Below are 24,443 nucleotides of genomic sequence, written 5' to 3'. Positions count from 1 at the left end.
GCTACAGTATAAATTAAAGGAATCCTTACAACCCATGCAGCACTCACGCCTGACACACAAGGAGGGTTTAAAGCTGCAGTCATGCTGCGGTTCTAAACAACAGGGCCACTAGTGACCAACATAGAGCAGGGGTAACGAGGCTTTTGAGAGCAGTGACCCACTTGCGTGCCAAATAAACCAGGGACGAGCGCCTTCCCAAAGCAGCCGTGTGTCTGTCTGCAGGCACAGGAGGCGCAGTGGAAAGGGGTCAGTTCCTACAAGCACCAGCTCTGTTGTCACCCCGAACAACCTCCCTGAGCTCTCGGTAGCCAAAGCAAGCTGAACGCAGAGATCAAACTTCATGGGGCATTTCCATCGCATCGCAAACCCCCAACCGAGTCCTTAAACCCAACGACAATCATCTTTGAGAGGTGGCGTGTGAGCACGTCTTAACTCGACTAATAAAGGATTTATTCATAACATCCTTTCAGAGCAAACCTAAAATACAAGTGATACATGGTCAGGCTATGCCACGTATTAGGCAACCCCATCCATTCCATCTGCAGCTGTTTCATCAGCTGTCACCAGTCATCTCCAGACATCTCTCAGACCCAGCCACGCTTCTGACCTCAGCATCTTCACACACAACCCGTGACATCAGATCCTATACATACCCCACTAACACAAGCACTTTGTGCCTCCCTACAGACAGCGAGAAATAAAAATAAAGCTTTCCCTCTGTAACTGCACGACTGCTCAAGAGTTACGTGGTCAGCGTCACAGTGAAAACCGATGTTGTCTTGTCCACTACCAGATTTGCCTTAAAATTTGAGTGAAATGTGCCTTTGCTGGTCAGTCTATAGAATAACATATTTAAGAGCTCAAATCATATTGCACAGGGAAAACAAACCCTGTTTTCCTAGAAGAGAAAGGCGGCAGGAGAAGCAGCGGCACTGTTCATGTGCAGAAATACGAAGGTGCTTTGAAGCAGACGGCTTGGGATTTGTTTGGGTTTTCTTTTTTTAAAGCTGTTAACAGTGGAAAATCATTTTCCATAATGCTAAATCAGAAACGGTGGCTCAGCTGCAGTTGTCCAAGAGCAAATCCACAGCAGTGAAGCACATGGAAGGATGTGGATCTGCATCAGACTCAGTAGTGTGAAGCAAATATGAGACACAAGGATGAAAAGCGAACTCAAAAGGGAACCAGTTACTAAACATCAGGTACGAACTTGAAACCCGTTTCTATGTGGCACTGAAAATATTTGTTTGACCCTTAGCACGCCTCATTTCAGGGGTTTTTTTAACAGATCACAAAAAGATGTGCAAATGCCACCCCCTTGAATAGGGCACATGGCTTGAACCCTTCAAGTGCAGCAGCTGAGCCTGGAGCAGACAGCAGACATGAACAACCAGCGTTGGCATTCCTCCCTCCTTTCATCTTCACCTCTTCCCATACACCAGCCGTAAGATATCATAACATTTTGGAACTGCAAATCTAATTTACCAAAGGAAACCCATACGCACTTCCCCCTGTCCCAAGCTTGCGGTCATCTGGACTGTAGCGTGTTAGCAAGCCAGTCTGTCCCACTATTGCAGAGGGTGATGCTCTTGAGAGGCTTCCAGAACACCCACCCTCCTCAGGTGCCCTTGCCCCTTGTCATTCCATCGCTCATTGCTTCTTATTGCAATCCAGGGAAACCTCCACAACTTTATAGCAGCAAGGCTGCAAACAAGTATTTTATTCAACTCTGCAACCTCCATTAGCTTCTTGGCTCGCCGACATGAAAGTTATCACTGGCTCAAACAAAGATATCCAAGGATATTTAATGTAGTTAAAATATTTCTGGCACAGAAACGAGAAGAAAAATTGAAGTGTTTCAATGCTTGGCTGAATTTTCTACAATAGTTGAAAAAGTACTCTCTAAGCAAGTTTATCCGTGAGATCGGTGCTTTGTGATGTACATCAACAGTTCAATTAAGCACAAAATGATTCTTGAGGACTTGCCAAAAACGGAGAAATCACAGCTTGGACAGTGCAGAACGGTTCCCCAGTACAGGTATGAACACATGCACTCGGGCTTCTTATCCTCCTGCTTAAGAAGCCATTCCAGTGCCATCTCTGCATTGAAAACTACTTTTTTTCCCCTATTTATAGTAAAAAATAAGTGTAAACTAGCTGTGTCACTTCAAGTGGCCACTGCCTTATTCTCTGCAACCCTCTGTTTGCATGGCACTTTCATTTGGAAGAACCTGATGAGTAGTGTAAGACTTAATGTAGGAAAGAATTACCGAGATAATTTGGATAAAGAACAAGTGATTTATCCATGTACACAAGCAGCTTTCTCTTCCTTCAGTCTATAAAACTCATTCTCCCTTCGGAAGGATTTGACACAGACATCACGCACAAATAGATTGTCCAGCTCCGAGAGCAGGAAGCGCAGGGGTCAAAATACACTATGCGCTTTCAAACCACCATTTCAATTTGTCTCTTGCTCCCTCTAAAATAAACTCCTATTTTACACTAAGGGTGAATTCTCAGTGCTACCACCTCCTGCGTTATTCCCCCAAACTCCTCACTCACCCTTCACCATCCTCCTAGGACATCACTATTACTTAAACCCACCAATCCTTCTGCATTCTGTTTTACATGATTTAACCTCTATACATGGCACTCCTTGGAGCAGCTTTCCCTTTGCATGGGGCATATACGTTGCATTGCATGGGGCATATACGTTGCATTGCATGGGGCATATACATTGCATTGCATGGGGCATATACGTTGCATTGCATAGGATGCACGTGATTGTTGTGCAAACACAATAAACCACAGGGACAAACTTTTTAAAACAGTTCTATAGCCAAAAAGCATAGCACATAACTTCTGGTATTAGCCAGTCTTATAGTATAGAAGAGTAGATGAGTCATCAGGGTAAGATTAAAAAGCACTGGTTTTCTACTATTGCCAGTAAGAAATTAAATTGGTCTGTGCAAGAGACAACTTCTAACCCTCAAATATAAGTTCTTCTTGGCCCGTGGATGCTGTCATTTTGATGCATCAGTAGATGCTGGATCAATGCAATCCTACACTTCATATCTTCGAGAATTTGTCTTCCAGATCTGTCTGGGAATTGTTTAAATATTACAAGGGCTGAAGAAAGAATAAATCAAACCTAACTATTGAAAACAGAGGTCATTTATCTCGCAGGATGGAAACAGAAACAAAAGGCTATGAATAATGCAAAAGCGGTACGACACAAAATATTCAGTTCAGTCTATTACCTGCAGTCTGAAGTGAGTATAAAATAGTTGATTAAATTGGAGAGCAAAAGCTGTTCAACCCAATTACTGCGGAAATATTTTAGGGCAATTTTTCTGTTAAGCGTTTGGAACTCATCTACCAGCCCGCATCTCACCCAAGGACGGCGGAGGGCAGCAGCCTGGCTTATACTAGAGAATGGCTAAAGCTAATGGGATGGTTTAAGCAAAGACTTGCAGAAGAACATCTGCCCATTCCAAGCCTGAGAGGGTGTGCAAGCTGAGGGATGAGCGTTCACGACACACCTGGTCCTGCTTCCAACTGCTGGGAGGCTACAGGTTCCAGCTAAAGCACTTGGCCTCAAAACAAAGAGCAAAAGCCTGTTGAAGATATGATTTCAGGTGCTGCTTTGGGAAAGCCTCCTCCTCCTCCTCCTCCTCCTCCTCTCCCCCACCCTTTTTAGCTGTTGAATAAAACCAGAGCCCAGATATCACAGATCATTTCACCTCATCACTGCACCCTCCAGCTGCCACAGGGAGCATAAGACACCACAGAATTGCCACCTGATAATGCCAAGGTAAATCACTTAAATCAGTTATGACCCATGTTACCTGCCTGCAATTTGTTTCAGCAAAGTATTGGGCGCATAGTTCGATGATTGATTTAAAATTACAGAAAAAAAAATAGTTTTAATTGCCATTTGAACTATAAGGGAGGTATTTCTGAGTGCCCACAGGAGAATTACAGAGTCACAGGATGTCAGGGGTTGGAAGGGACCTGGAAAGCTCATCCAGTGCAATCCCCCCATGGAGCAGGAACACCCAGATGAGGTTACACAGGAAGGTGTCCAGGTGGGTTGGAATGTCTGCACAGAAGGAGACTCCACAACCCCCCTGGGCAGCCTGGGCCAGGCTCTGCCACCCTCACCCCCAACAAGTTTCTTCTTAAATTTAAGTGGAATCTCCTGTGTTCCAGTTTGTAACCATTGCCCCTTGTCCTGTCCCTGGTTGTCACCAGAAGAGCCTGGCTCCATCCTCCTGACACTCACCCTTTCCATATTGATCCCCAGCAATGAGTCCCCCCTCAGTGTCCTCTTGTCCAGCTCCAGAGCCCCAGCTCCCTCAGCCTTTCCTCACACGGGAGATGCTCCACTCCCTGCAGCATCTTGGTGGCTGCGCTGGACTCTCTGCAGCAGTTCCCTGTCCTGCTGGAACTGAGGGGCCACAGCTGGACACAAGATTCCAGGTGTGGTCTCCCCAGGGCAGAGCAGAGGGGCAGGAGAACTTCTCTGACCTACTGACCACCCCCTTCTAACCCACCCCAGGTACCATTGGCTTCCTGGCCACAAGGGCCCAGTGCTGGCTCATGGTCACCCTGCTGTCCCCAGCACCCCCAGCTCCCTTTCCCCTATGCTGCTCTCTAATAGGTCATTCCCCATCCTATACCGTAAAGAGCAGAATTTGTGCAGAGTCCGACTGAGCCCGGATGAGCAGCCGATCCCTGCCCAGGGTGGAATTATAATTATGGCACTAATCAAGCCTTCAGATATTTTCCTGAAAGACCTGTATACTTGTGAGGAACCTGAGGGTAACTCTCAGCCTGCATTTAGAAGGGGGGGGAAGGAAATACATTGATAAAATCTAATCTCTGCTCTAACAAGAAAGTTTCAAATTCCGACTTCTTAGCTCCATTGTCCCCCCAGCCCTCAATACTTAAAAGTAACAAAGATATTGGGAAAGTTTAGCTGGAGTTCTTATGGATAAAACACTCAAGAGTAGCAAGATGATTTAGAACCACCTTTAACCTAAGAAAAAAAAGACATGCTACTGGATTTAATCAGGCCTGGCGAAACCTGCTTACCTATTCTTTGTGGCTGACTTAAGCGATACTGCCACACAAAAATTAGTTTGGGGATATATGACTTTAAAACCAAGCAATAATCTTGAGCTTTAAAAACAAGTCAAAGTCACCCAAGTAGGAAAAGCAATTTTGAACAGTCAACCCTAAGTATATCCACCATTCCTACTCTGTTTTCCTGAAATGCTGCTCCCAACCAGTGCCATGAGTGCCACCTACGCTCAGGTGCACTGGGCAGACCGTGTCACCATTGCTGCCACTTCAGCACAGTGTTTATTTATCTCAGCAAACACACAGCATGTAAATAGCTATGGAGTTCATATACCTCCAGATACATTGAAAACTAAGAGATTTATTAAATAAGGCATTTTTATGACTTATTCAAATTGAAGTCAAAATATAAATATCCAAGTAGCTACCATAATGGTACTTGATGAAACAACACTTGAAACACACAGCATTTAGGTTAAGAAATACAAAGCTACAGCTAAATTTAATAATAAATAGTCAAAAATTTAGCATCTGTGGACTAAAAACCCCACAACCAGCTACTTTTGAAGCTTCTAGAAGAAATATGGGAGGTGTGATGTCTGATGGCCACAGAAATGGAAAAGGAGCAAGATCTAACATAACCCAATTTGTCACTTGGATTAGAGAAAAATCTAGTCCTGTGTGCCCCCTGATTTTCACACAAAGTTTATCCAGCTTCTTATACAGTTTTACTTTCATACACCATAAAGAAAAAGGGAACATCTGCATTTCCTGCTGCAAGTACAGAAAATGCATTTAACATGGTATACGCAACTCGGACTCTTATAGACTGGAAAGTGATGTTAATGGTGAGATATAATCCCTTCCCCAACTCTGTGTTTGAAGAGCAGCTCCCCTTTTAAACATTAACATTTCCTGGTTTATGTGGATACATTAATTTCAATAAACTTCGGTATACTTAAGACTATGTATGCTTATTTTCCATCAAGAAAGAAGTCTGATAAAGTTAACACGCATCAAAATAGATCTTTGGGCATCCTTAACACAAAATAGTCAAAGCTTAAAGGCCTGGCTTCTGATTTTGATGGTCAATATCTTGCATTTGGCTTTATCAGCCTTGTGATCAAAAAGCAGAGCTGTAACCACCCAAGAGTAAAGCAAAAGCAGAGAAAGTCTCCTGCACGTGATAAAAAACAGTCATTGCCCATTGAATTCCACAGAAATCAGCTCTTTCTCTTTGGCCCCCTCACAAATAAGCTGCCACCTTTCAGCAGCCCCATTATCCCATCTGGCCCACACTTCAGACAGCGACCCGAAATGCAATTTGCCTGCAAAATCTGCCAGGGATGATGCTATAAGGAATGATTGAGAGGGTGTTGCTCTGACTGCAGCGGCGTTAAGCGCCATCTCCAAGCCGTCCGCCCCATTCACGCTCTGCTGAGAACGAGCTGCCCGTCGCTCCAGACGCCCAGTCCTTTCCTTTGCTTTCAGCAGCGCTTGAGACCTATAAATAAGTAAAGAGCAGGGAATCCCAGTAACGCTGAGCGCTCTGCGATTGCCTTTCCCGCCAGCAATAACTGCAACAAACGCTCAACCCAGCACAAGCAAGAGAAGCCCTAACGGGAGACGCTCCATTCCCGCGTTACCATTACGAGCGAGGTCTTTCTTGGGGGAATGACTCACTGCTCAGATTTCATTCACGCTCCGTGCCCGTCACTGGTTTTATTTGGCGAGGACAAGCAGCGCACGCACCCAGGGGAGGTTTCCCCACCTTAAGCCGTGCCCTGGGGAGACCTTGCCCAAAAAAGCCGAGGGAGAGCTCTTGCCTGCGTTAGCAGCACCGGGGAAGCACGAGGAGCCGCTGCTTGTGTGTGCAGCACCGCTCACCCAGGCCACACTGAGCCACCCTTAACGCTACTCAAATAACCTGCTTTTGCCCTTCCAACTTGGCACAAATCCATTCAAATGGTTTTGGACCCCGTCAAGAGGCACCACATCAAAAGCGTTACTGTACTCAGTGATCAGTGGGTATAAAGATCTTGGGGAGTGGACAAGCAAGACTCCCAATTTTGAATTTTTAGTTATCTAATAGTGATTCTGGGGACTGAATCTCATGTTTTTGCATCTCAACATAGAACAGTCTTAGCGACACAGAAACTGCCAAGCGGGTCGGCTCCAGAAACAGCAGCAGCACCACTCGCAAAAATTGAAGAGCACTAGAATAGCAAGGACCCCAGTAACAAGGACAGACATGTTCCTGGCCAGTCCAGCATCCCACTTCCAATACATGTGGCTATAACAGCAGAGGTTGAATAAACCCTATAGCATGAGAGTTCAGGCATTCACCTGCAGACAAACTGGTTTAATTTCCATCACAGAATCCCAGAGTGTCAGGGGTTGGAAGGGCCCTGGAAAGCTCATCCAGTGCAATCCCCCCATGGAGCAGGAACACCCAGATGAGGTTACACAGGAAGGTGTCCAGGTGGGTTGGAATGTCTGCAGAGGAGACTCCACAACCCCCCTGGGCAGCCTGGGCCAGGCTCTGCCACCCTCACCATGAACAAGTTGCTTCTCCTCTTTCAGTGGAACCTCCTGTGTTCCAGTTTGTACCCATTGCCCCTTGTCCTGTCACTGGTTGTCACCGAGAAGAGCCTGGCTCCATCCTCCTGACACTCCCCCTTTATATATCTGTAACCATTAATGAGTCCCCCCTCAGTGTCCTCTTGTCCAGCTCCAGAGCCCCAGCTCCCTCAGCCTTTCCTCACACGGGAGATGCTCCACTCCCTGCAGCATCTTGGTGGCTGCGCTGGACTCTCTCCAGCAGTTCCCTGTCCTGCTGGAGCTGAGGGGCCACAACTGGACACAAGATTCCAGGTGTGGTCTCCCCAGGGCAGAGCAGAGGGGCAGGAGAACCTCTCTGACCTACTGACCACCCCCTTCTAACCCACCCCAGGTCCCATTGGCTTCCTGGCCACAAGGGCCCAGTGTTGGCTCATGGTCACCCTGCTGTCCCCAGGACCCCCAGGTCCCTTTCCCCTACACTGCTCTCTAATATGTAATATCCCAACCTATACTGGAACCTGGGGTTGTTCCTGCCCAGATTCAAGACTCCACACTTGCCCTTGTTCATTTCATTAAATGTTTCCCTGCCCAGCTCTCCAGCCTGTCCAGGTCTCTGATGGCAGCACAGCTTCCAGTGTCACCACTCCTCCCAGCTTGGTGTCATCAGCAAACTTGCTGACAGTCACTCAATTCCCTCGTCCAAATCGTTGATGAATATATTGAATAATGTAGGCCCCAGTACAGCTGAAATTCCTTGGTTGCTTTTTAAAAAGTAACACAGGTGTCTTTGCATCCCAGAAAATCCAACTGCTACTCTACAGACCAACCATGAGCCCAAGGCTGCCTCGGCCTCTCCGGAAGGTTCAAAGAGCTGTACCCGAACTGCCGCAGCGAAGCATTCCTTGTATTTCGAACCAAGGCAACTCTGGTTGGCAACTTGATTTTTTTGAAATGAATGTAGTTTGCCAAAGAAAACGCAGCCAAAGGGCACGAGGATCAGAATAGACTCCCACCCTCAAGATGCCTCCATCCCAAATCCTGCTCTTTCCCATAGGGGATCCAGTAGCACAGCAACAGCAGCCGCACCATGCAGAGAACACACTAAACTTCCCCCATGCTGCTGGTGAGGTTCCAAACGCTGGAGCCCAAAACCTCAGACTGTGCAGCACCGTCAAGCTCTGCCTTTGGGAAATATGGATTGGGTACCTTCATTATTCTATCTGATCTGACAGCTCCATTTTGATCTTTACTTGCTTAAATTTCCTGCAAGCCACAGCTCTTCAGCCTTCACATTTATCTCCAAGACACTTACCTTGGCGTTTTGTGCGATAAGCAAGTTTGAGGCAGAGTCATGCCCGACGGTGCGGCCAATAGGAAATCCAGGGAATTAACACTTCATCTCCCTCCTCAGGCTGCATTTTGAACAAGATTAAGCTTTGGCATTGACGGATCCCCTGCATCCCTCCCCGAGTCTCCGCCGCCTGCTTGCCAACGCATTCCCACAGCCTGTCGCCATGCGGCACCCAGCTCACACCGCTCTTGGGTGTCTGCGGAGCATTTTGCCTTCAGAGGAGCTTTAGGAAGTTTCCCTGGACCAGTCTGAGCCAGCACAAACACAGATGACACAAATCCTGAGAGCTGTTCCTATAAAATATGCCTCAATTCGGATGAAGCCTTGATTACCTGAGCGCGATCTGTTGCGTTACCTTAATCACGGAGACCCCAGGCCATGCTGCTGCCAAAAGGGGCTGCCTTCCCAACTCCTCACCTCTTGTGCACTCAAGCTCAACTATTCCTTTCTGCAGGGACTGTTATCAGCTGGACAAGACAATCAGTACAACCGGCTGCCCAGCCACACAACCACCGTTTCTCTTACTTGTGGCATTTGGAGCTGGAAGATGAGAAATACCCCGTTTCAACCCTGCTTGCACCTAGAGCTGCTGTTTTCCTCCTAAATAGAAATTAAGGCTCGAATTAGTGGAAGCATAACCTTATTAAGCACTAAACCTCTTGCTGGCAGATGTTTGTTTGCGTTCATCCTTGCTCCCCGGTGAAAAGCACATAAGCACAACCCAAAGCGGCACCTGAAGCTTGGATGTCTTCAACTGAATAAAACCAAGAGAAATGAAAGCCTTGAATATTGTGCTACCTGTTCAGCAGTATTCTGTTCTCCACAAAGGGAGAACACCAGTTCCTCTGATGAATTTTCTAACTTTAATTCCATAAAAGCACAGTGGTAACTTTTAGCCCTCGCAAGGATGTTACCACGCGGCTGGGTCAGACCTTTGCTTTTCTCATCACTTGAAGATGACCACTGTATTGCTGAACTCTTCAGTAAAAGCTCCACTGTTAATTTGGGGTGGTTAAACTCACTCTGGAGTGCAGGCAACACATCAGCCCTCTAGAGACACACACAGAACACCTCGTTTGTTCACATCAACCCCAACATCATTCGGTAATAAGCCCAAGTTTGCAGCCAAATTCCCCTTTCATCAGAAACCAGCGCATTTTCTGCAAGTGTCTAACCTGACCTTTCCCTTCGGCAGAGGACGGCTTGTCAACCCTGCAATCATCTCATCAAAATTAAACCCATATTAAGCAGCTTCCTTCCCCCTGCAAGTTCAACATTACAATTACTCAAAATTAACCCCTCTTCCCCCAGCCCAATTTCCCACTGGTCAGGGTGCAGGAGACACAAAGCACCTGCCGTTCAGAGGAACCAAAGTGCTGCTATCTGAAATATAGCAGCACAGGTCCTGCCCTGTCTCAGCTGTCTCCCCAGGCTCGTCTCAGCCTCCGCTCACATCGCAGCTGCGTGCTTTCCAACAGCTAGAAAAGGCAGAAGGTCTTCGTATCCGGATGCTGGGACTCAGATTGCTAAATCTGCCGGCAGACAAGTAACGAAACTCATCACGCCTACTTGCTTCAGTCTGCAGGTGTGCGCTGAGACACCAGCTCACCATGGACCTCGCAGGAAAACACAGCTCAAAGATACCCAGCACCTGGGTGCTGACACAGTCAAGTCATTCTGCTTTGCCTCTCCATTCTGTGGCACCTACAAGACTGAGGTTTTCCAATAGAACACACACCTCAAATAATAGCGGACTTGGCGCAGGGGGTTTTACTTGGGGGAAAAGAGCGTGCCAAGTGCCACCAAGTAACCAGCTTGGGCTCGAGCTTTTGGAAGCCAGACTTGCAGAGGAACGATGCTTTAAGGTTTTCAATTCTTGCTGTGCTCAAAATTAATTAGAAATACTTTCAGGACACCTCCAGGTAGCTTGTGGGATGAGCCAAGGGCACCTTTCTTCTGCCTCATTTCCTCAGAAATGCCATTAAAGCCAAGGAAGCTACAAATTTCTGATAAACTTCAGCCTGAAACACAACACGAATAAATACAAACCTGTGGCTACCAGCCTTTCCTCCAGTGCAAGACCCACCTAAATGTTTGGTTAAGTAATTCTTTGCAAACAACAAAGCCCAGCAATTGTGATCCACAGTAAGGCAGCAGCCTGGCTTTGGGAACCTCAGGCCACGAGTGGAGCTTCTTTTATTTGCCATAATTTGGTCTATTTGACAGATATTTGCCTGGTAAAATCAGAGCAGATGTGCAGAACACCCGGACCATGCAGAATGCACAACACAAACCTCGCTCAGCCGTTTAAGTAAGAGGCAAATCACAAAAAAAGTCGAGTTTTATAAAAATAGAGGAACCCGTTAGAGACAAATTATCTGGTACACACACAGGAAAGTGTTAAGCGCAGCTTGCACACAGGCCATCCAATAAATCATCCAGCCCACGTATCTGCTGGCCAGTTACCCGCACACATCCCAGTACCTGCTGGAGGCAGAATAGTGCAGCATGGGCAAAGTACGATTCAAATGAAGTTACAGTCTTAAGGGCAAAGAGCAGAAAATCGTTATCCCTCCCTGCTTGCCTGATCCCATCCCAGCAGCTGTACGCAATATCGATTTTCTTTTTTGGAATGTGTTTTTGGGCAGCGTTTATTTAGAAAATAGCGCCTTGGTTGGAAAACAAGGCTCATGAAAGGACCTTCCTTGGGTTTCTAAGCGCGGAGAACTGAAGCTCAACCCAGCGATGGGTTTCTCGCTGTTCTAACGGAGGGGATGGCCCGTGGCCTCACTCGGCACGCCGGCTGTTCCACCACCAAATTCCAGCGGGTTTGAAAGCGCACAGACCACTCTTGTCTCCCACAGATGTGTTGAGCATCCTCGGGGATCGTGCTGATTAACCTGCACCTCACGCTCCGGAACATTTGGCCACAGTGCGTAGAAAAACACAGCACGTTTCAGAGAAACAAATATCCTCGCGCTAATTCCGACACTCCCAGAGTCATTTTTTCAGTGCAGATCCTGTATTTAATATATGCAGAAGTGATACTGGTTTACTCCTACAGCCTCTGACGCTCAGATTTGTGTTTCAGACAGTCTAAAATTATATACAATTGTATTTTGTCTACAGAGAATAGAATGAAATTAGCTAAACAAAGGGCTATAGGAAGATTATCTCATCTCTGCTACACAACATGAGTAACCAAGACAGTACTTTTAACGTGCGGATGGGCAATAATCTAATTAACAATGACCTTTTTTCCTCTTCATTGCCCACGTGTATAAATACTCGAGTTGCTTTGAAAAGTGAGATCGCAGAATCACACAAGATGACGACAAAAACGGCTGCTCGGGGAAATCCCTACCTATAATAATTGCTTGAACCCGCCGAATCACACAACAAGGTTCGCATCTCGAGATGGAGAATCCTTGAATGGCGCAATGAGTACAAACACAGGGATTTTGATGCCGTGCGTGCTGCGTCTTAATTCAAATGCCTCCTTCCTTTTACATTTTGCATTCACAGACCCCCAGGACAATTAAGGCACTGGGACAATAGCACTCAAAGCACATTGTTTCTAAATTCACACAAGCCAATTTGTTTCCATCTCCTCATCACATACGTATTTCCCTCCTTTAAGAAAGGAAAGCTACTCATTAGCAGCCAGCTTTCTCCTGCTCATTTTGCTACTCCAGCGGCAGCATTTTCAACAGCGCGCTCCAAGGACAGCGTAACCTCTTCTTTTTGTATTATTTAAAAGAGAGCTTGACAAAGGGCACCTCAGACAACGCGACACGGGAAATTAAGCTCCGGCATCCAGGCGATACAGCCAACACCGCCTTGCCGCAGGAGCTGGAGATGGGAGATACCCCAGCTAGATGATGCGCTATGAGGAATCCCAGCTCCCCTGGCAACGAGATGCCTTTGCTGAGCACATCTCAGCGAGGCATCACAAAAGGCAGCTTGGAAATGGAGTTGCACTGAGTCCCCATGTCTTTCCGTAGCAACCGCTGCTTGGGGAATCACCTTTGCTGCAGGGAACTCCCCCATTCAGCATGGGAAGCACCAGGCGGTTCCGCAGGCTCATTGGGGCTTCCCCTGATGCTTTGAAATTAGAGCCGTATCTCTGCGTTGCATTTACGGCCGTAACTGCAGGGAGGTATGGATGGACGAGAATAGATCCCAGTATTTTTGTCATGAACGCCCCCCGTTCTCAGCATTTTGCAGCACACAATACCAACAGATCTATAAATATGGGTTTTTTACACTCCCACCTCATCAATTTTCTGCTCAGAAATGATGTGCTCCCAAAAGTAATTACAATGCTCTAAAAGCAAAAGCAAGCAAACCCACAAAACACCAGAGGATCAGCGTACGGAAGAGACAGCGCCGAAAAAGCAATCGGGTGATTTGAGAACACGAGAAATCACCCGCACAGAGCAATGCAGACATTCCTCACGCAGAGGTAGTGTGCACATTTATATAGCACAGACAGACTTTGCAAAGCTAGCCCACAAATATTAACCCTTCAGATGCTTTGCATTTACCCATCTTGCTTAGCAAACCATTTCTCTCTGGGAGGGATGTGGCTTTTCCCAGGTGCAAGTATGAGCCAGAGCTCCATTAACACCGAGTTCTTCCTGCAGAAAACATCCACTGCAGCCAAACGCTTCTGCTCCAACTATTGCTGCAGAATCAAATCTCCGTAACGCGCTACAGTATTTGCTGAAACTAAGAGCTAATTCTTGTTATACACCTATTGGTGTAACATATATCCACATGTAAAGCTAAGCAGCAGAATTATGGAGACTACATAGAGAACAAACACCTCTTTCTGTTCCAACAGAAGGGGCAGAGCGAGTCCTTGCGACTGCATCATGGGTTGTTTCCTCCATTCTCACGCATTGTGCTCTGCAATTAATTCATTCTGTATTATTACTTTTAATTGGATTTACTTGAGATAGGTGTCTGCTCCACCTAAGTGATGATGCTCAATACGCACAAAAGGGAAGGGCTTAAATTTACAGAATAACTAAAGATTTTCAGCAAATTGCAAACTGAGAAGTCATGATTTCCCACCCCTCTAATTCTGTTTCGAAACAGGTAAATACTGTTAACATCAGGAGCTTGGCTCTACATCCCAAGCTCAGAGGAACTTCACGTCCTGCCTGAAGCATCACACCCGGTACCCGAATGCGCCCACTGAATTTGGGAGGGCTGAAGTGTTCATTGTGGAGGTCCCCAGGGTGTCACCGGAGCCCAGCTTGTGCAGGGACGCAGCCACAACGGGGAACCCGAGCGCTCACGGGGAAGGGAACCGACAACGCAACTTCTCATCCATATTCCAGCCGCAACAGAGTGCTGCAGGAAGGGCAGGGCTGCAATCAGACCACCAGCAACACCAGCCATTCGGTCTGTGCTTTGTTTCAATAAGCCTATTCGGAAAAAGATTAAAAGCACATTTAAAAACCAGCCTTCGGCGCTTCGCGTTGCCACCAAACCCAGGAGGTGCGCAGCCCTGCAGCCCCCGCGCCTCCCCAAACCAGGCGATGCCATAGAAAAGGCATTTCCCTGTGTTCCAGGAGGACAAACCTCCACCTTGATCGCTTGCTGGGGTTAAGACAGACAAGACCAGCTCAAAGATCCACACAGAGTCTGTGCACAGAAAACACAGCTCATGGAACTGTTACCCCCCAAAAGCGAAGTGCAGAAACCCTTAGGAGCTGTCTAGATCAAGTTCTTGCTCTCCCCTGAAGTCCTCGACTCATTTAACTAAAGCACAACTTCTTGGGCAACACACACCAACGTTAAGAATTAAACAATCTACCGCACTTAACTCCCTATAAAAACAAGAAGAATTTAGGCAATAAACCAGTGTGTCGACGCCCAAAGTTTCCACCTGTCAAGTGCTAAGCAGCATCTCTGTATATACACGCTCAGCACCTCAGAAACAGCAGCAGAATACAACGGGCAAAGCTGCACACAAACCACAAAAATACATTCTACAACTTAAACTTGGCTGTTCATTCCATACAGGCATATGCTGCTCGGTTTATTCATCCAATATCCCGTTATATACTTAGTTTTACGAACATCCAGGGAGAACGGCAGCGTGACGCTGATAAATAGGTAAATGCTAACCACATTTTAGACACCACACAGGCAAAAAAATAACTTGGGAGGCAAGAAAACGGTAGAATACTTCTAATCATTCTTCACAAGAAATAACGTGTCTCTAAAGAGTGGAAATTTCATATTAACAGTATCAATGAGTATAAGAAAAATGCACACGCTCCATGATGAGATCACATCTGTCTAGATTAAGTAGTTTTATAAGTCAGGGTGAATGCAAACACGTTCTTGGCCTCACTCTTCCTCCAAGGCTTTAGATTTCCCTGAAGGCAGCAGCTTGCAGGCTGTTACACAGCTGGGGGAGCACGTCCACAACAAAACACTTCATCTGTGTCATAGTGATGATAATAACGTCATGCAAACACAAGGGGAAAACTCACCTATTTCAGTCTGAAGGTTACAGGACGGGCAGCAAACATCTCCAGGTGACACTATCTCTTAAATGTTCCTGGGTCTGCAGCTTTGCTCACAAGCTGTTTCCACCACTCTTGAGCGTTCACAAGAGATTTAAAGCATGGAGACAGCCCAGATCAATCTGCTCCTGGCCTTGCGTTCACCATTTCCCTCCCATTTCGATAGCGGCGAGCCACGTTTTTAGTGTATGGAGGTGGCAAGGCTTGTAAGCGCAGACAGAAATAAACTCGGATTCACGAGCTCATAGCAACCAGCGACACACAAGTTGTATTGAATGAAAACACAGCCCTTCTCCTCCTTGGTAAAGAACGGCAGAGCAAGAGAACCAAGACACTCGAGCCTCAGGACAATAAACTTTAAGTTTGCAGGTATATGAAAGTGGGAAACACACGCTACAGCATCTCAAGGCGTTGAGTGAAGTATTTTCTCCCCTTAGCTCCTTCAAAATCGTTCATGAAGCGGGAATTGATCTACAGAATCACTTGTGTCCTCAACTACTAATTCTGATGAGCATTGAGTAAATCTATGCTGGTCCTGAGCAAATAGCCATGGAACCCGCAGCACCGTGCTGTTTATTGCTAAGTTAATACACTTGGAGAGCCAACTAACACACTTCTACTCCCAGAGGTGTTTACACAGCCCACCAGGTAGAAAACACTGGGTTTTCCATCCTGTGTGCGGGAGAGGAATCACATTGATCACTGCAGGTCTACATCACCCTTGCTTTCATTGCCTCTGAAGGTGACAATTGCGTGCCACTGTTTGGAACTTCTTTGAACGCTAAATTTAGAGATTTTCAGGAATGAAATATAGATATAGATAGAAATATAATGGAGAAAAATATAAAGAAACCCCTTGATGTGACAACCCCGCCCAAGCAGGGACTGTGGTACAGCAGGTGACGCACCTCGAGGCCACCCGCAAATCAAGATAAACTCAGGGTACTCACCAGCACTACAAGAAAAGCATCTTCCCTTACAGAGCAGAGCTGGAAAAACATCTCCAGCACACCATAGGGTTAAATATAACCCCAAACCACCACACAAAACCAACCGGCCAGCGTATTTATTAGAGATCACGCAGGTTTATGCGAGTCCTTCAGGTTCGGTTTTGGCTTTTTCCCTTTCAACTCCAAACTCCGACAAGCAGGTGAGACAGACATCGCTTTGTTCCCATCCCCATGACTCTTTTTACATCACACGGCTCCCTAGCTGTGCTGTTCCAGAAGCTCATGCTGTTTCATTATCCCATCAGGGCATCCCTGTTTCAGACAAGAAACCATCTCTGAATTTCTTTCACTCCCCGGTGCGAGGCTTTACTAACCTCGGTTCCCTAATGTCAGGCACAAAACACGTGAAAGCATGACTTCAGATATTAAACCTGTTTTTTCCTATAATAAAATGAGAGGTAGAGATGTTTTCCACTTAAAGTGCTGCTTTCATCAGTCATTTCACTTGTTCTATATGCTCCAGGGAAGCGTCTAGAATGCAACACGAACACCTTCGTGGGAAGGAGCAAGGGGAATGCAGAGATTTATTTCCAGATCACCCACAATCATCTTTAAGGCTTCATTAGCTGGGCAAGCACATTCAAACACCACCTGGCCATCCTGCAGCGTTCACATACATCTGCTCTGCAGAAGATGGTGATTTCCCAACAGATACACTGGCAGCAGCTTTTTACAGCAAAACCACAGGGCACAGAGGCCAAAGAGCCATTTGGTCAAAGATTGACAAGTGGGGATAACAGGAACAGGATGACTACGGGATATATCTGAGGATTATCAATTGCGAGCCTTTTCATAGCTCCTTAGATAGCGACTACGGCCTGGAGCTGCCACTACGTTTTCCATCAAATCCAAGTCAGCTGCAGCTCTGATCCAAAATCTTCTCGGGTAGGCGGTTCAGAAGAAAACACAAGGAACAAGCTGCTTTTTCAATGTGTTATTTCCAGCATCTTTTTACTATGGCTTTAAATGGAATAGCAAAGACACCAAAATACTTCAAATCAATAGCTGGGAAAGAGAACATGGCATTCTGGGATACAGCTACATGGGAAGAACAAAAGCATGAATTTCTGCAGAAATATTTACAAGGGAAATCTGTCCAAATATATCTCAAGTATTCCAGGCAATTAAACCTTCTTATAATATTAACCAAATCATAAGCTAACTTGGACAACAATGCTATAAAGCTTGATTGAACAACGCATTTTACATCCATCATTACAGAGTCTGTCCATACCCAAATGCCTTTTGGAGGAAGCTCTTCAATTTGACTTCTCAATGAGCATCCGAGTCAAACCAGAGGCATTTTACATGAATTAACACAGCTGCTGTCAGCTCTCTGACACATGTTCCAAGTTAAACCATTTTCAATGCCTCACAAATCACCTTACAGACATTTCTAGCCCCTGCAGAAAGGGTTGGTTAATGCTAGTGACATGCGTTAAGGAAGTAACCAGCTCCAGAGGAGATTTTGGTTTCACTTAAAAGATACACAGCTAAAAGATGATCATTTACTCCAGAAGAAAAAAACCACCAAACTGCTTTATAGCTCTAGTTCCTCATCTCAGCCACATTTGAAGGACCAGCCCCAGGGAAGAATCACAGAATCCCAGAACATCAGGGGTTGGAAGGGCCCTGGAAAGCTCATCCAGTGCAATCCCCCCATGGAGCAGGAACACCCAGATGAGGTTACACAGGAAGGTGTCCAGGCGGGTTGGAATGTCTGCACAGAAGGAGACTCCACAACCCCCTGGGCAGCCTGGGCCAGGCTCTGACACCCTCACCGGGAACAAGTTTCTTCTTAAATTCAAGTGGAACCTCCTGTGTTCCAGTTTGTAACCATTGCCCCTTGTCCTATCACTGGTTCTCACTGAGAAGAGCCTGGCTCCATCCTCCTGACACTCACCCTTTCCATATTGATCCCCATGAATGAGTCCCCCCTCAGTGTCCTCTTGTCCAGCTCCAGAGCCCCAGCTCCCTCAGCCTTTCCTCACACGGGAGATGCTCCACTCCCTGCAGCATCTTGGTGGCTGCGCTGGACTCTCTCCAGCAGTTCCCTGTCCTGCTGGAACTGAGGGGCCACAACTGGACACAAGATTCCAGGTGTGGTCTCCCCAGGGCAGAGCAGAGGGGCAGGAGAACCTCTCTGACCTACTGACCACCCCCTTCTAACCCACCCCAGGTACCATTGGCTCCTGGCCACAAGGGCCCAGTGCTGGCTCATGGTCACCCTGCTGTCCCCAGGACCCCCAGGTCCCCTCTAATAAAAGGTGTTCAGCAGCTTTCCTCTTGTGTACATCCACAGTTGCCCATACCTCACTGCCTTTGTCCTTCTAGGAAGAGACACCCCATCCAATTCACCTGCTCCGAATGACTTGCATATGCACCAGAAGTGCTTTTTGTTAGATCTGCTCAACAGCACGTTCAGCATCTGCTCTGTGCAAGCTGCAGAGCATCACCGTGGCCGGTGACCCCACGGTCCCGTCACCGCTCCCAGGGACATGGGACTCTCCACATCAACCCCACATGCAGCCTGGGACGGGTACACCCAACAAAAGGCGGTGTCGAATTGAGATTGCTTTGGAGATATTTATAAAACAAGCTACACAGAACGGGAAACACAAGAATATATCCCAAATCATTCTGGTGTGGGTTTGTAAACCATTTTTAGTGGCATACTTAACTAACACCACATACGCGCATTACAACCATCTCAATTTCCCTTACAATTATCAAGGAAAGCCTTTTGGAAAATAAAATTCTCTTCTCATACACTTACACAGCACAACTTCACCACCTGATACAATCCCATTACACCGGCTACAACATCACCAACATCTTGTACTCTTCTACAAAGACCCAGATTTGGAGTCAGTTCTCTCCAGCTTGTCCAGTAACATCAGCTTCCAGATCAAACGGTAAAGCCACAGCTTTCAGTTCATGTACCAGCACAAAGAAAATATTCAATAAGGCAATAATTTTGGTGCCATCCAGTTGTGTATTATCACAACCACCACACACTGGGCTGAGCCACCAGCAGCTCAGCACAATCCTGGTGCCCCCCAGCCACTGTTGCTCTCCTCCCTTCTTACGGCCAAAAGGAAAACTGTTCAGTGCCAAGTCACCTCTGGAAAGCTTGAGAAGATGGTCTTGACTTTGATGATAATGTACGTCTACCCTGGAAAACACTGAGTCTTCTCAACACCTATTAAAACACATGGAAAATAAGGACGCCCACACGCTGTGTGACTCTGCCCTAAAGCCAAGGGATTTTAGATTGCTCATCTTGGATATTTTTTTGGGGGGTAGCATCTATTTGTGCAGTTTTATCTGCCAATGAGAATTTAGCCACCACCTTATTTCCACTAGTTCATACAAGATCATGGAAAGGACAGTGGAAATTAACGTATGGCAATAAGTTGCTACCGTAAACTCTTGGGAAGCAAAACCATCTTCGGCCAGTGCTGCTTTGTGAAGCAACTGGAGCCGAAGCCACGTTCTCCTCCATGTTCAGTCTCCACCAAAGATGACACAAGGAGGTTGAAAATACTTCTTCGTGACCGTGTTTCCCTGTTTCTGTAATACCTCTGATAGCTGGAAAAGCAGCTACAGGCTGTTCATGCAGCTCCTGTTATGTCACATCAAGCAAGGTTATTCCCTTCCTCTTCTGGGCTCTCCCCTTCTTCGCATCAGCCACGGAATAGACAGATCTGTGCCTTCACGTGGACAGCAACGCGTATTTCCATACATTACAGACAGTGCAAAACACTTGATATAATATACGGCAGTTTGCTCCTCGGCAAGTTCTGCCATAACGTGATCAACAGCTCTCTTTCATGGACTGTTTGATCGCTCTAACGCTCTCACATTACGAGGCAATGTCAGCAAACTGCAATTTTAGCTTTCTTCTCATTAAAAAGCTTCGAAAGCCATCCAAGCCCTTTCCACATTATATTTTCGGGTCCCTGGGGGCTCAGCTGAATGCAGAAAGCCAAGCTGAATACTCTCTAGCACCATCAAGACAAAGCTCCCATCAGAAGGCATTCCCAGCTTCCCGAATGACTCACGCATCACTCTGCTAGCACGGAAACACCAACCTCAGGCCAAGACAAACTCCTGCAGGGTCACAGATACTAGAAGCCAAATTTCCCCGCTGGGCAGCTGCCCGCCCAGTCAAATCATGATTTTTCTGTTAACATACTTCATTACATCTCCCCTTACAGTCGCCTCCGTCTGCAAGGGGTCATATGAAATAGTCTCAGCAAGCCACCTCCTCCGAAGCATGAAGATACTTACCCAGTGACAGCCTTTTAAAAGATTCTATATGATAAATGCCAATTGCAAATAACACTCCAGAGTAGCAGCATATGGCAAAACATAGAGGCGGCAATTAGCCCATCAGCTTTGTCTTTTATCTAAGCAGCTTATAAAGAAGCAAGTCTTGACGTCTCCTCTCATAGCAACCAGGACAGGGTATAAGATCCGTTATATTCTGGGCTGGCCAAGATTAAAAGAGCCCTGTTCTGAAGAGCCAGCAGTTTAAAGCGATATCATTCCCAGTATAGCTTCCAAAATACATACCACGGTTATTTATTCTAAATACACTTGATGGAACTCACTTCAGGTAAACTGTTCCTATAAATTAAGGAATCTCCAAAGCAGACGACGAGCAGCATTAGTACTGTCCTCATTCTGTATGTCTGTAAGGTGGAGACTTGGGTCAAGCTTTAATCATTTTCACTGCAGCCACTGAAGGGGGAAACTAATGTCCTAAGAGACAGACATATCCCCATGTGAGATTTGGAGAGAAATAATCTGCACATAACAAAACTTAGAATAAACAGATCTGCAAACAGCACTCGTGTTTCATTGTGCATTTGGAGCTCTGAGAGGTTACCTTTACCATGGCAGCCTTCCTGCTTTAAGACAGAAATAGAAAAACGGGCCTGATTTTGCATTATTTATTGAGGAAAATGCGTAATGTCTACGTAGTTCTGTGAACGGAGATGCAAACCCAGGTCGCTTAGGTGAGCATCCCACCTACTACCGACAGGCTACAAACAGCTCTTCAAACAGCCACCCCTGCCCGGCACAACCAAGCCCCAGTAAATCTTCACATTACCTCACCACTATTACCATCATTTATAATTAACGACATGCAAAAAGAACTTACTATGCAAGTCATTACAGAAAAAAAATTGATAGGCTACGTTCTGGAAAGCGGAGCACATCAATTCCACCGTTAACAGAACTGATCGCATCTTGGTTTTTACTACAATCAGTTTTATGCACTGATACGCAAAATCAATCTCTGCCCACTAATGAAGCTGCAGAGAATAATAAATTTTGGCTGTAGGAAGAGCAGGTGGAAGATTTTTCCAGGGGAAGGGTGACAATATGCCTTGAAATTCACCACACATGAAGCTACAGCTGCTGCTCTTCCATCCTTGCTACTCCACGTCCTCGGGGGAAGGACGGGGGATTACTGCAGGGTGTTTCCAAGTGCTGAATATTAGTCAGCACAAGTATTTAACAGCTCCAACGTACGAAATCAATAGCTCGGCCTCTGCTTGAAGCCACACTGCTCCTGCATGATGTTGGGAGCACAAGCTGAAAGCCCCAAATTTCCACAGAGCCCAAGGAGCAGCGCGGCAGTGGTCACATTGCTCTGCAAGAGCCAAAGGGTACGTACACGTACACACCCCTTCCCTGCTAATACTGTCCAGGTTTTGATTGCGGGGTGACAATAAAACCCTGGCAGATGTATTGTTAACCCTCTCTCCCCCCTTCCCACTCAGCACAGGCGATCGGGAGGGAAAGAAGGACAGAGAGAAGAGAGTTGGGAAAATTAACAATGTTTTACTAATGCTACTAATAAGAATAGAGAAAATAATACAAAATATACAAAACCAATCCTGAAAGTCCCAGCGACTGCAGAGCCGGCACCCGAAGTCCTGGACTGGACTCTCCAGCCAACCGGAGCTGGATTCAGTCTGTCACTGGCCTCAGTTCGCAGGGACGACTCACAAGGTCCTCTCCTAATGTCGGCCATGAGGAAAAGGGACGAGATCCTCGTGCTCTCCCACTTTTCTATGCAGTATTCACGTGAATGGGATGTTATGCTCCGTTGGTCAGTTCCTTGGTCACCTGTTTCTCGTTGCCCCTCTGGCGAGATGTCCATCCATGCTTATCAGTAACCTCGCATTCCATTGCTGTGTTCACCAAAACATGGATCTGGTTCTCCAGGAAAATGCAGCTGATATGAAGCTTTAGCTGACAGGCACATTCACTATAAGAGAAACTTGTTTTTAACAAAATCAGGACAAATACCCAGAAAGGCATCTTGCCACTGCTGTGCTGATGGGCGAGACGAGCGAACTGCTAGATCACGCGTCTATTTTTGCTGTCAAACTCTCCTCTAATAACCACCCGTTAAACACCGAGTATTTTCCTACTCGGCCGTCTAGAAGAAACGGCCAAAACAGAGCGCAGGCAGAATCCCAGCAGCACAATTTCAGCGACCAGACACTTCTTGCTACACATCCTCAAGCCCTAAAGAGCCAAGACTATAATGCACAGAGCCCGTCTTAGCAGCACGTGTGGCTCAAGCTCTCCCTTCCACAACACAAGAGCCATAGACAAGGGAAACAAGGCCGTAGTTTGTCAGGTCACCAACACCAGAGCAAGGACCCCGCAAGAAAGCAGTTTTCTGTTTAGTTAACCACCACCTAATACCATTAAAAATACAAAAGAAATTCAGCGATGCCTTTTTTTAACAAGACTCAAGCTTTTATTTTGTAAGTAATGCTCACGTTACTCATTCCCTTCTAGTTTCATGGTAGAATGCCCACGTCCTTGCTTTTTCTTTATAGTGATTCTTTCTAGCCTCAGCTGTTCCGGATAGCAGCACAAGCCAGAATGTTAAAGAAAAATAATAGTACTTAAAAAATATATATATATCAAATTTGTTAAAATGTACAATTTTTAGGATGACGGCATGAAAAATGAGTCACCTTGGTTCTCGCTCTCCAACTCCAGCAGTTTCAGATCTGCATTTCGGGCTGGCTCGGAACCTCCACCAACCTGCATTTCCAAGTGCAACAAATTAATTCCAAACCAATTCAGGTGTCCAAGATCCCAGCTAATTAGCTTTGCTTTTTCCCCTACACAGCAAAAGCTTTTCTGCTGGTCTCTCGGGAGCAACAAATCGCACCTACATTTGTGCCCAGAATTCTTGCAGCGTATGTTTCGAAGCAGCGCAGACGATGAAATAGCAAAATGCATTATAGAGGATGCTACAGATATCACAACCAGACGCGAGGTCGACGCTCAGACTCTCCTGCATTTCTCACGCGGCACACGAGCTGAGGACAATCAAAACCGCCACTTGGAGGCAACGCAAAGAGCCGACAACCTGGATTTAAAGCCTTGGATGTGGTACCTGAAGCCGCGATGCTTTTAGTCCTTTGTCACCCCAGTGGTTTCTTAACAAAAACTTGAAAGCACGAGACAAAAACAACTGATGCGCTGAAGCTATTTGTGCTTAGAGGAACTAAACATTAGCGTCTCAACCTGCTACACAGATAAATGTCATAACAAGCCTTTAATAGTATATTACCTCGCGTTATACTGTTATTTATTCCTCAGCACTCTATGTCACAACTCACGGCTTTCAGGGCACAATTTATTATTACAGTTATTCAATGTAATCAAAGCCTCGTATGTTGCAAACCTCTATCACCACCTTTTTAATACAAATAGGAACTGATTTGGGGGAAAAAAAATCTGTTGACCCAAGGGCAACATTTTAGTTCCCACGACGCTTTCCCCCATTTTTTTTAATAGAAATTCTTTGTTTTGAACAGCTGCAGCCATTTCTCACAGGATTAGAGC

The 24,443-nt window shown here is 46.3% G+C and overlaps 1 protein-coding gene across 2 annotated transcripts in view; it reads right to left on the bottom strand.

Moving 5' to 3' along the window:
• Positions 1-24,443, bottom strand: part of MCU (mitochondrial calcium uniporter) — a 92,214-nt gene that overhangs the window by 30,666 nt on the left and 37,105 nt on the right. The window lies entirely within an intron of this gene.

The sequence above is a fragment of the Nesoenas mayeri genome (assembly GCF_963082525.1).
Source record: "Nesoenas mayeri genome assembly, chromosome: 7".
Lineage (NCBI taxonomy): Eukaryota > Metazoa > Chordata > Aves > Columbiformes > Columbidae > Nesoenas > Nesoenas mayeri.
Note: the sequence above shows the minus strand (reverse complement) of the source record. Positions and strands in the feature narration are given on the sequence as shown.